The sequence below is a fragment of the Emys orbicularis genome, chromosome 19 (genome assembly GCF_028017835.1).
Source record: "Emys orbicularis isolate rEmyOrb1 chromosome 19, rEmyOrb1.hap1, whole genome shotgun sequence".
NCBI lineage: Eukaryota > Metazoa > Chordata > Testudines > Emydidae > Emys > Emys orbicularis.
Window position 1 is genome coordinate 22,172,051 of NC_088701.1, and position 13,416 is coordinate 22,185,466.

Consider the following 13,416-nt stretch of genomic DNA (forward strand, 5'->3'; position numbering starts at 1 on the left):
TGGTGTTGCCCGCTGTCAGAGACGGGATACTGGGCTAGATGAGACTCAAGTCTGATCCGGTCTGGCGCTTCCTATCTTCCTGTGCAGTCCACCCCTCTGCAGAGGGTCTCAGCCAAGGGTTATGCTTGATCCCTCTGCACTGGGGTGAATTTCATCCCCAATGCACACAGAGGGGAAAAATCTCCTTCCTGACCCCTGCGGCCCGGGTGTCCTGAAGCATGAGATTACCCCGCTCTGAGCTCAAAGAACTCCCGAGGCTGATCACAGGCCCTAAAACGCTCCGGTTCTTTTCTGAACCCTCCCCCACCTCTGTGATCTGAATTCGCCTCCGCCCCCTCCCTTGCGTTATCTGGTCAGAAGACGCCCCTGGAATGTTTCTCTTTCTTCCCGCAGATGCGATTGAACCTTGGAAAGATGAAAGCCCTGATTCCCAGGTCCGATCACATCCCGCATCCTCTGTTGTTTCACCAGCTGATCCCTTATAATCGCCCCTTGCCTGAGCTCAGACCCACCTGCCTGTCAGTTCCTGGCTCCTCCGTCGCTGCTTTCTTAAAGATCTAAACGGGGGAGGGGGGCGATAGTGTTGGATTCTTCCTGCCTCTTACAATGGTCCAGCTCTCCCAGGATCTATTCAAGGCGCTCCTCCCCTCACTCATCCTCCCAGACGTCTCCCTCCGGCCTGCGCGTTCGATCGGTCCAGCCCTGTGGCTTTATCTGCCAGCAGCAGCAATTTCTTCCCCCTCTGGAGGCGGCTTCATTTGTCTCTCCACAGGGCCCGTGACCTGACATCTCGCCTTTATTGTCCCTGCAACTGCGGGCCCCTCAGGTGATAATTCCACGCCTTCCCTTTAAGATGGTATTTAATGCAGCTCGCTTGGGGGCATGTAGCTCAGGCGAGGGGTGGAGGAGGGGGCTTAGGGGCTGGGCCTGGTGTGGCCAAACCTCCCACTGATTTCACTGCTGCACCAGACGCTGCTGCCTCGAGGGGTGCAAAGAGCTTTGTGTAGGCTCCCACCACTAGGGGGCAGCATTCAGCCCAGTTCGGGGAGCGCACACCACTCCCCGTCACCCAGCCCCACTTCCCCTCCCATTCGCCACCTTCAAGCTCTCCTCGTTAGAGCCACCTCGGGGCTGCTCTACCTTACACGCTGCGCCCTCAACCTGACCCTAGGACCGGAGCAGGGCTGACGCAGAGCCCTTATGCCAGCTCCATGCTGGGGGGCGGGGGCAGATCCTGCTTGGGGGGATTTTTAGGGAGCTGTTTCCACCTGCTTTAAGGCCCCCTTAGGCTGCTGGAATGGCATGGGGGGGCCCGTGAGAGGGACTGAGAATCACAGCTGAAGTCTCTCTGTGAGCGCCCCCCCCCCCCCCGCCCTCCTCTGCACGTGGTCACGTGCCTGGCAGCCCCTCGCTCCCAGCCCCATTCCCCCTCCAGCCCCAGAGCCCAGCCTGGCACATGGCTCAGGACCGTTTCCCTGGGGTTAAGCCACAGAGGGAGACATGGGGGCAGAGAAGAAAGGGGCCCGTGTGTACCCAGCATAGGGGCTGCGGCGGGCCAGGGCTGACCCCCAGCTTTGAACCCAGCCTGCAGAGGGTGGGCTGGAAACCTCGGCTCCCCGCGTGCTCTGCTGAGCCAAATCAGGCCCGCTGTGCCAGCCGGGCAGACGGAGCAGCGGCTGCACCCGCCTCCCGGGACACGAACGGGCTGGTGAGCCGTTGCCAGAGTCGCCCCCCTCCACTTGGGCTGGGAGGAGCCCAGTCTCTGAGTCGCCCCACTTGGGCCAGGGCACTCAGAGCCACCCAGAGCTGGTCTGTGTCGCCCCCCGTTGGGCTGGGCCGGTAGGAGCCATCCTGGGCCGGTCTCTGGCATCCAGCCCACTTCAAACCCCAGCGGCTGCCGGTGCAGCGTTCCTTCCAGGAGGGACCTGCCTCCTGGCTCGCTGGGCATGGGGGGGTGAGGCGGGCACAGCCAGAGACCCTGGCCCATCGCTGCCCCCCCGCTGCCCCTGGCCGGTCACACGCTAACCCCCCGTGTTCGATTCCAACTGGAGATTTGGCAAGGGGGCGACACTCCCAAGCTGTCAATGGGAGAGGACCTGCTTGGTCCTGCTGGGTGTGGGGGGAAGCCAGGCAGGTCGGGGCTGGAGCAGGGGGCACCCCGCAGACTAAGGGGGAGGTGACTACGGGGTGGGGGGGGTGGATGCTGGAGAAGGCGCTGCAGGGGGGAAGGGCGGCACCGCGGGCCACATCTGCTTCTCATAAAGGCCCCGAGCGATGAACTGCTGCAAAACGCGGCAGCCCCGGCTGCGAAGAGCAATGACAGGAATGTGGAGAATTGCAGAAAGGCCCAGCCGTTCACCCCCCCACTTCCCACCCCCACCAAGTGCCACCCCGGAGGGAACCGCTGGGGAGGAATGGCTGGGCCACTTGGACACCATCCCAAGTGCCAGGGGGTGGACTCACAGCTGGCCCCGGGGGCGGGGGGCCAGGAGACAGTTGTTTAACGGATTACGTTTTCAGCGGGGTTGGCCTGTCTGAAATTGCTTCCCGAGGCGGCCGCAAACCGCCCCCCGTCCTGCTTCGGGAAAGGGCGGAGGCCAAGACGAAGGCTGTGCAGAGGAGCCCTGGCCCGTAGGGGGCGCTGCCCTCTGGAACTAGCAGCATCTAGAGCAGGGGCGGGCAAACTTTTTGGCCCGAGGGCCACATCGGGTTTCCAAAATTGTATGGAGGGCCGGGAAGGGGAGGCTGTGCCTCCCCAAACAGCCAGGCGTGGCCCGGCCGCCACCCCCTATCCGACCCCCCCTGCTTCTCGCCCCTGACAGTCCCCCCAGGACCCCTGCCCCATCCACCCCTCCCTGTCCCCTGACCGGCCCCAGATCCCCCACCCCTGACTGCCCCCCGCCACCCCATCCAACCTCTCCTCTCATTCCTGACTGCCACCGGGGACCTCTGCCCCATCCAACCACCCCTTCTCCCTGACCGCCCCCGGAACCCCTGCCCGACTGCCCCCTGCCGTCCCATCCAACCCCCTACCTCCTTCCTCACTGCCCCCCCGGAACCCCTGCTCCCATGTTCCCCGCCCTCTGACCGCCCTGACCCCTATCCACACCCCCGCCCTCTGACCACCACCCGGAACTCCCCTGCCCTCTATCCAACCCCCCCGCTCCCTGCCCCCTTACTGCCTTGCCTGGAGCACCGGTGGCTGGCGGCGCTACAGCCGCGCCGCCCAGAGCACCAGGACAGGCAGCCGCACCGCCTGGCTGGAGCCAGTCACGCCACCGCGCAGTGCAGAGCACCGGGTCAGGCCAGGCTCTGGAGCTCGCAGCCCCACTGCCCAGAGCATTGCGCTGGAGCGAGCTGAGGCTGCAGGGGACGGGGAACAGCAGGGGAGGGGCCGGGGGCTAGCCTCCCGGAGCAGGAACTCCGGGGCCAGGCAGGAGGGTCCCGTGGGCTGGATATGGCCTGCGGGACGGAGTTTGCCCATCTCTGTTCTAGAGTATCCAACTGACATCAGGGCCCCATTGTACCGGCACTCCACAAATAGACAAGGGGATGGTGGGGAAACTGAGGCACGGCTTAGCCATGGGCTCTTCCCTCCCGCCCCAGCTCTGCCAATGCCCCTAACTCCCAACTCACAGCCCCCTGCTAGCCCACCCCTGGGCTCCCCACCCCCAGCTCTGCCAGTGCTCCTGCCCCACAGCCTCCCATTTCCGGCTCTCCATTGGACCAGCAGGAAGCCCCGTCCCTCTAAGACACAAGCCAGCGTGTCTCGGAGTTGCCGTAGAGTCGCTGGGGAGTGCAGGGGGCACCTGCCCATACAGAGAGCTGCAGGTGCATGCTGCGTTTTGGGGCTGCATCTCCTCCACAGCCACACTCCCCTGCTGCAGCGTGTGGGTGGCTGGGGGGCACCCCCCATCTACGCAGCTCTGCTCCGGCCTGGGTCTGTTTTCAAGCAGCCACAAGAGGGGCCCAAGGCCAGGGAGCCGGGACCCCTCGGGGGCAGCTCTAAGAAGGAGGCACAAACGCAGAGACCGGGGACCTGGCATGGGCTTGCAGGGCTGGGCCGGTCCAAGGGGAGCCCCGAGATTTTCCTCCCCAGTAGAGGCGAGGTTGCTGGAGCTGGCGGTGCACAAGCCCCCCCTGGTGGCATCGAGATGGATAGCGAGAAGGTTTCAAGAGCTGTTCGCCTTTGGAGGAGGAAGTGGGACGTGGCTTTCGCTTTGCAACCCTGAATGGGTTCCCTAGGGAGGTGGTGGAATCTCCATCCTTAGAGGTTTTTAAGGCCCGGCTTGACAAAGCCCTGGCTGGGATGGTTTAGTTGGGGTTGGTCCTGCTGTGAGCAGGGGGTTGGACTAGATACCTCCTGAGGTCCCTTCCCACCCTGCTAGTCTCTGATTCTATGATATTCTATGAACTACCCTGGCAGATGGAACCGCGGCCGACGCCAGGTCTCCATTAGCTCTGTTGGCCAAGCGTGGCAATCACAGCAACCCCTCCTGCCGGACACGCCGTTCGCACTGGCGTAAAGAGACTTGGGTTTTGCCAGGATCTTTTACATTGAACGAAATCAACGATAGCGGCAAACGCGCCTTTCTGCTGGCGTCATTGCAGCTGCGTTTGGGCTTTTGTCGGGACAGGACGGTTGCAAAAAACTCCCCCCTTCCCGCGCCGGACATTGCTGTAGCGGCAAAAGTTTCCAGCGCCGAGAACTTCATTTAGGGGGGGTTGCAAAGCAGGGATTTGGGTTTATTATTTGACCTCTGTTTAGAAGTGGGTGGGGACAATTCTCCTCTCCTCCCCCCCCCCCCCCGAATTAAGAGCTCAGCAGAGTGCATGGAGGGGGGGACACTCCATGCCTTAAGGGAGGGCATTGTATTCACATTCCTAAACCTCCCACCCATGAAACAGGGAGGCTGGGGGAGTGGACTTGGTAGGGCCTTAATGATTCGAGGTTTGGAATAAACCCACTAGATGTCAGCATAGAGCTGAGCCCAGGCCTGGTCGAGTGGTGTTTTTAACAAGGCTGCTGGTGCAGCCCGTGTGGGTGTAATTTCCCACCCCCCGGCTGCCTACGCCACCCCCGTTGCCTGGCAAATACAAACGGAGGCACTTGACATGGGCGTGAAGGACACGGCCCTGGGAACTGGCACTGGGCTACCTAGGTTCTCATCTCGGCACCTGTGCAGAACTGGGAGATCTGTGACTTGTGTTTTCATAAGCACGGGGCATGCCCCCGGTGGTCTGTTCAGGGTGGGTGACTTGCTGTGGAGTTAAAGCCAAAGGGGTCGTCAGGGGCGGTAAAACCAGAGAGCATCCCCACCCGGACACGCACCAGGCCCGGAGTATAGCCCCGCGGGACGCGGTTTCACCCAGGCTGGGAAGAGAGCGATCAAAGGGAGCCATTACCGGAGACCGGACCCTGGCCTAGAAGAGAGTGGGGATGGGATGGGGGCTACCCAGGAAGCATCTGCGAGAGTTGTCCGCCTGCCATGGGGACACAGCCGGGAGCAGCTCAGGCTGTTTCTCCAAGCCCAAAATGGGGGTTAGCCGGGCTGAAGGGAATTTATACCTTAATCTTCCTTTGCCAGCTTCTGTGAGACCCCACAGGTGTGGGAGGAGCTCCCCTTAAACTGTCGCAAAGCCCCCTCCGTAGCCAGCTTCAACTACCCCTGCAGCTCCGTCCTTTGCTAGGAGAGTTGAAAAAATATGTGGCAACAGTGACGGCTGTTGGTGTGTGGTGATTCCTGCCACTCACACTGCTCAGTGCTGTCTCGTTGTTTGCTTGTACTCCCCTGCCTCCCTGCGTCTGTCTAGATTGGAAGCTCCTCGGGGCAGAAATCTGTGTTTGCCTGGCACCGTAGAGTTCAGGCCCGAGACCGGGGCTTCTAGGACTTGGACACAGAGACGGGATATCGGGCTCATGGCCCCTTGGTCTGATTGCATCTGGACATTCCCATGCCCAAGGGGGCAGGCAGATAAATGGCAAGTTAGCAAATTCCAAACCGCCTGCTTTTTTCACGCAAGTAGCCTGAGGAACTCACCGCCACAGGACATTGTCAAAGCTGAGACCACAGGCTAGATTCAAAGCGTCATTGATGAGGACAGCAAGGATATCCAGTGTTGGAATAATTAACACTAACTTCTCGGCTGCCAGCCTGGGATTGAACCGGGGACTTCCAAAGCAGGAAGGATGAGTTACTGGAGCTTGAAGGCTCCGCTCAGCAGTTGGTTGCGCTAACAGAGCTTTGGGTCGGATGGGGAGGGGCTCAGACGGCCTGCATAAGTGCATTGGATAGATAGTTGAACTATTGGGAAGTCGAGCAAGATCTTCCTGGGGGGGGGGGGGATTACCCAATCTCTCCCATTTTGGGGTTCTTACACAGTATGTGGCGCTAGCCACTGTCAGTGACAGGAAAGCGGCTCTGATAGATGTGGCAACTTCCTGCAACGTCCTTGAAGAACCTCACTGAATTCAGTGTCTTTGGGGTGCCTTGTACTCGATGCAAAGGTTCTGTACTACAGGGGGCCGGGCGGCGCTTCATTTGTAATGAAAGAGGTGCTGGGGGACAAGACGTTAGGTGCCCGGGCTTAAGCAATTGTTTTACACTCATAACTGACGCGGCAAGCCCAGAGGTGCCGGGCTCTGAACCACCAGGCCCAGAGGTGCCGGGCTCTGAACCACCAGGCCCGGAGGCGCCGGGCTCTGAACCGCCAGGCCCGGAGGCGCCAGGCTCTGAACCGCCAGGCCCGGAGGCGCCGGGGCTCTGAACCGCCAGGCCCGGAGGTGCCGGGGCTACGAACCGCCAGGCCCGGAGGTGCCGGGGCTACGAACCGCCAGGCCCGGAGGTGCCGGGGCTACGAACTGCCAGGCCCGGAGGTGCCGGGGCTCTGAATTGCCCGGCCCGGAGGTGCTGGGGCTGCGAACCGCCAGGCCCGGAGGCGCTGGGGCTCTGAACCGCCAGGCCCAGAGGCGCCAGGGCTACAAACTGCCAGGCCCGGAGGTGCCGGGCTCTGAACCACCAGGCCCGGAGGCGCTAGGGCTCTGAACGGCCAGGCCTGGAGGTGCCGGGCTCTGAACCACCAGGCCCAGAGGCGCCGGGGTTCTGAACCACCAGGCCTGGAGGCGCCAGGGCTCTGAACTGCCAGGCCCGGAGGCGCCGAGGCTACGAACTGCAAGGCCCGGAGGTGCTGGGGCTCTGAACCGCCAGGCCCGGAGGTGCCGGGGCTCTGAACCGCCAGGCCCGGAGGTGCCGGGGCTCTGAACTGCCAGGCCCAGAGGTGCCGGGCTCTGAACTGCCAGGCCCAGAGGTGCCGGGGCTCTGAACTGCCAGGCCCGGAGGTGCCGGGGCTACGAACTGCCAGGCCCGGAAGCACTGGGGCTACGAACTGCCAAGCCCGGAGGTGCCGGGGCTCAGGCCGCATAAGCCCTCACACAAATAAAGACTGTAAGCTCTGTAGCGGGGAGATGGGATGTAGAGTTATACTGAGGGGTTCTGGGGGTGCCCTGCTTGGCAAATGGGGGCGCAACTTGGGAATGGCCAAGAAGCCCTGCTATGCTCCATCCAGCGGTGCACCCCACTCCGGGGCACAGACCCCCCTGGTGCTAGGAGCTGTACAAATACAGCATAGGCCTTGTGCTGACCCCTTCCCACTGGGGGCGGGTGGGGGATGGCACCCTCTTTACAGCATCTCCCATTGAAAGCCACAGCGAAGCCAAAGCACCCCTACACCCTGACCCTTCCCGCCCGCTTGGCATGACGTATTCTGGGCTGGATCCTGCGTGAACCAGGCGTAGTCCCTTGGAATGGAGCAGAGGCGCTGGATGCCTGCGATGGACTCCGCCTCATCTCTCAGCCCCTCGCTCGTCCTGCACGCAGCTCTCCGACGTGTTTGTGCCGACCGGTCTCTGGCACTGCCCTTGGCCAGCCAGACGGGAGCCTGGGCTGGCATGTGGCCGACCAGCAGGATAAACAGCCTGGCACGTCATTTGCGGGACACCATTCCATCATGCCTGGTGGATGTCCAGGGCACGTTACCCTGGCCAGCTGGGGAGAGGAGCTGAAATCAACTGGCTCCAAACTTCAGGGAGTCGCAGGGAAGATGGGTGGGGCCTGGGGAAACCAGCCCACAGGTGGATCATTGCATAATCCATGCCGTGCCAGCTTGCCTGGAGACAGGGCTCTGTGGAGCGTGAAAGCGTGTCTCTTTTGCCAACAGAAACTGATCCAATAACAAATATTGCCTCTACCAATATTGGACTTGGAAAAGGTTCAGAAAAGGGCAATACAAATCATTAGGGGTATGGAACGGCTTCCATAATAGGACTTTTCAGCTTGGAAAAGAGACGACTAAGGGGGGTATGATAGAGATCTATAAAATCATGACTGGTGTGGAGAAAGTAAATAAGGAAGTGTTATTTACTCCTTCTCGTAACACATGAACTAACGTTCACCAAATGAAATGAATAGGCAGCAGGTTTAAAACAAATACAAGGAAGTATTTCTTCACACAATGCCCAGTCAACCTGTGGAACTCCTTGCCAGAGGATGTTGTGAAGGCCAAGACTATAACAGGGATCAAAAAAGAACTAGATAAGCTCCTAGAGGATAGGTCCAGCAATGTCTATTAGCCAGGATGGGCAGGGATGGTGTCCCTGGCCTCTGTTTGCCAGCAGATAGGAATGGGCGACAGGGGATGGATCACTTGATGATTCCCTGTTCTGTTCATTCCCTCTGGGGCACCTGGCATTGGCCACTGTTGGAAGACAGGATTCTGCGTGAGATGGACCTTTGGTCTGACCCAGTCTGGCCGTTCTTATCTACCACCTTGTCTTCCTCATATTCTGGGAGCAATTCCGGTACAGCAACACCTCAAACAGCTGTCCTGGACTCAGTCGCGCCCCTGTGGACGTGGGAAATCTATTTCATTCTTGTCCTTCCTCAGAAATTACACCTTAAGTCCACTATTCCGTTTCCAAGTGCCCACTTATTACCAGTTAGTCACTAATAACTGATTATCTGTTACTCCTGTGCTGAGCCCAGGCCTGTGGGTCAGTTACACACAGGAGGAAAAGAAAACAGTGATGCAGACTCTAGGTGTGTTTTACGTAAGCTTGTGCATTTACAAACTAGACACCAGTGGTGGGACGGAAGTGGTCGTGAACAGCATAGAGGCAATCACCTATATCTCAGTCCAAACACCACTGCCTGGTTCTCAGGGGGGGGGGAAATCTCTACCCCATTAATTAACTCTAGCTAGAGATATTAAGACACAAGGCAAACTCTCCTGCTGCTTGCAACAGCTCCCTCAAAAAGAGACCACCTCACAAAACTGACAGTCAACCTCCCCCCCCCCCCCGCGCCATTTCTCCCAAAGACTGAACACTTGCTCACACGATATGAAAAAAAGACTTTGGTAACGACACCACCTGGCGACCCCTACCATTGTTGCCTGATTTAGGAGGTTAATAATATGAATTTGGATAGTGGGTTTTAGGCTCGCCAATCTGCTTGATCAGAAGATAATAAGGTTCTTGTCCTGAATCAGGCTCCACAGAATTTACAAAGGACCCTCGGGGGTATGACAGGAAGCTCCCACTGAGACAGATAAAGCCTTAAAGACTTTTTATTAAGATAAATGAAACAGGAATTAAATGGTCAAATAATCCGAGTAACAAAGTTACAATTGTATTACTGCTGTTTAAAAGATACAGATGGTATTCTATGCTTCAAAGCTTTGATTAACATAGTCACACACCCTTCCTTGATAACCTGGTGGTGAGAGACACAGGCCCAGCCTCGCCTCTGGCGGTTCAGGTTCCTTAATTCTTGAGTGACAGTGCAGAGCTTAGAAGCTGGAGCTAAGAGTTTACTTAACTAACTTAATCTTAAAATCTAAGAAACAAGACTAAGACCGAAAGTTTAGGGAACCCAACTTAGCCAGTCCCTTTGGAACTTAGAAAGTTTAAGAAAAACAAGTACAGTCTCCCTAGCAAGGTGAGTCGCCTCGTTTATAGGGCACAGGTGCCTGAACCCTCCTGGGTCTTTTGGTTCTTTCTTTGGGGGTGCACCTGTTACATTTGAGGGTACAGACTTGGAACCTCCCTATGCCATTCTACCATTATCTAGCTAGCTAGGTGAAAGGTCTCTGACATGGGTGTGTGTGTGTTGACTTTGCTATCTCAGTGAAAGATCCCAGACATAAAGATACGAACTCTGCCTTAGCTCAGCATACAGGATCTGGCCTGTAGGTCCCTCGCGTTACAGCCAAATCTCTAAACCCGTTACAATAAACCAAATACTTCAACTATAAGGAAAGAGAGCTATAGATATGCAGGCAAGCAGGTTCATCCTCCAGGCTACCCCATCAGACAGTCTTTGCAGTGCCAGGAATCCTCAATCAAGGAGCCAGGCCGAGCCGTTGCACTAGTTGCTGTAGAGACACGAAACCAAGAACTCAGGCCTGGTTGCAGAGAGTTGAAATCAGCGACGCCTCCAGAAGTCAGCTGTGAGGTGCTGGCCTGGCTCCCCAGCCCACGAAGAACTCCCTGCGATGCCCAGGGTCTTCCCAGCTCTTCTGCCAGGGCACCATTGTATGAATGCCAACAAAACTCGCCAAGGAACACAAACCTCACAATTAAAGCAGGCTGCGAGGACCCAGCTGCCTTTCGCTCCATGCCTGGGCTAGTCACGGGAACTATCCTTCTCCTACCTGCAGCCACCTTCCACCTGGCCCCTCGCAGCCCTTGACAGAAAACCCAGCCTCTGCTTCTCAGCTGCACCTGATCATCTAACAAGGCTGGCCGGCCACGGGCTCTCCCAGGACAGACCCGGTTTGAGCTGATTTTGTCCACATGGGAGCTGGCCCCGACTGAACTCAGACCGATTTTACAAATGATTGTGGTGAGACTGGTGCAACGTATAATGTAGACGGATGCGCCCCAGCCTCAAGGTGTTGGGTAAGTTCATGTCTGTGCTTGTGGGGGTGAGTATGCACCCTCTGTGTGTGTGTGTGTGTGTGTGTGTGTGTGTGTGTGTGTGTGTGTACACGTCTGGGGATGTGTCTGCGTGTATGTACATGTATGGCTGAGCGTGTGCGCATGGGTGTGTACATGTGTATGTTTGTGTATGGCCAGTGCCGGGTTTACAATGGCGCTAGTGGCGCCATGGAGCCGGGCCCATGATCAGAATGGGCCCTGTCCTGCTCCGCTTGCACTGTGCCCCGAGACCCCACTGGCTCCCCCCCGCCCACCACTTGCTCCTCTCGGCCTGCCCACCAGCCAGCCAAGGGCTCCTCTCCACCTCCTGGCCTCACCCTCCGGCTCCTGCCTCCTGGCCCGACCCCAGCGCACCTCTGGCTACTGGGCCCAGCCCCGGCTGCACTGCCAGCTCCGCCCGGCAGACACAGTCACCCCCCCAGAGGGCCGGTGAGTGTGACCGGGCGGCATGCCGTGGGGGAGTGGGTTTCTGGAGGACCTGGGGGGGAGGGGTGCGTTGTGAGGGGGCGGGGAAGATCTCTGTGTGTGTTGGGGCACTAGGGTGTGGGGGTTCTGTGTGGGGTGCTGGGCAGTTGTGGTGGGGCTGTGGGCGGGGGGGCGCTGGGCAGGGGTGGTGGTGTGCAGGGCGCTGTGCATTTTTGGCAGGATCTGGCGGGGGCGCTGGGCACAGTGCGTCTGGGGGGGCTCTGGCCATAGGGAATCGGGGGTGGGGGGTGTTCAGGTGTTGGGCGGGGAGGACGTGTGGCGCGGCATGGGGCATGCTGGCAGCACAGGGCGTCTGGCACCTGCCGGTTTGTAAATAGTGCCCTCGTACGGGGCTGGGCAGAGCGCGGCCGCCCCTGCCATGTGTCACGGACGCACAGATCGTGCCCACTCTTGGCCCCGTGCGGTCCGTGGGGGGTGCCCCTTTCAGTGAGACAGCCCTTCTCGGGGGTCCACTCTCTCTCGGGGTTAAGCCCCTCCACCTCCTGGAGCCGCACCTCTCTGAGCCTCAGCACGTCTATCTCTGCCGTGGGCCCCCTCAGGGAGTCCACTCGCTCTGGACCCCCGGGGCCTCCAGCCCCGAGGGGGTTGATGCAACCCTGTTCTCTAGACCGGAGCGACTCTCAGCCACCGTGACACAGGAGGGTTTATTGAGAGTTGAACACAGCACAGGAAACTCTCAGGGCCTCAGGCCTGGCCTCCCTCGGCCCAGCACATCCCAGTCTCTCTGCAACCAGGTGGGCTCTGCCTGCTCCCCCTTCTCCAGCCCCGAGCCCCCCTGCTTCCCAGCTGGGCCTCGAAGATCCCGGGCCCCAGGCCCCGCCTCTGTCCATTGTCTTCTCTCCAGGTAAACAGGGTCGTAAACCGGGGCCTCCTCTCCCCTCTTCTGTCCTCTGGCTGGAACCGGCTGGTTAGGTCACTGGGTCCTCACTCTGCAGCCCATTGTCCGCCCACTGGCCAGAACCAGCTGCAACTCCTGAGCTGGGCCTCCGGGTCACCGGGTCGTCAGGTCACCGGTCGCTGGGGTCTCCATCCTCCAGGCCATTGGCCGGGGTCCCAAGTCCCCTCTCCGGTCCTGTGTACCAACAAACTCCCTCTCCCCTCACCTCGTTAAACCAGTAACACCCAGAGAAACTGAGTCCCACCCCCTCCGCATGCAAACCATTGAAACCCCACCGAAAACAAGAAAAAACAAGAAAATCCCCCACTTCGTCACACCATGCCATTGCCCCTGGCCAGCCCCTCACTCCGGGGACCGACCCCCCCCGCCATGCTCCATTGTCCCTATAGGGACCCCAAAATATGTTTGGCGCTGGGCCCACAAAAGGTTAATCCGGCCCTGTGTATGGCTACATGTGTGCATGGATGTATATGTGCATGTATGTGTCTGTACATGTATAGCTACACGTGTGCTTGGGTGCATACGTGTGTCTGCGTGTATGTACATGGATGGCTATTTGTGGGCATGGGTGCACCCATGTGTCTGTGTGCATGTTTGTGTGTGCAGGTCTGTGTGCATGTACACTTGTGGGTCTGCGTGTCTTTGTGCACATGCGTGTGTCTGCGTGTGACGGGTCACAAGGCATACCCAGAAGGAGGGAGGGGGAGGCTCTCTGGTCATTTAAGCCTTGATGCCGCGTCTCCAACCCCCCTGGAGCCCAGCATCCTCCCCCCGAGTGCTCCCCCTTCATTCCAGTCCAGCAGAATGGTCAGTTTCCCGTCAGCGGTGGGAGCGCTGACTGGGACCCAGCCAGCCTGGGCATCGCGCAGCAGCAAACACAGGCCAGGCTGCCAATGCGGCGCTCTGATGGCCCGACGAGTTAACCCCCTAACCGCCCGCACCGGCGGGTCTGGCCTGCCTGACCACGGGCAGACCTGGGGGTGAACCGGGGACTTCAGCTGAGCGATCATTCCAGCCATCGGGGCACGTTCTCAGG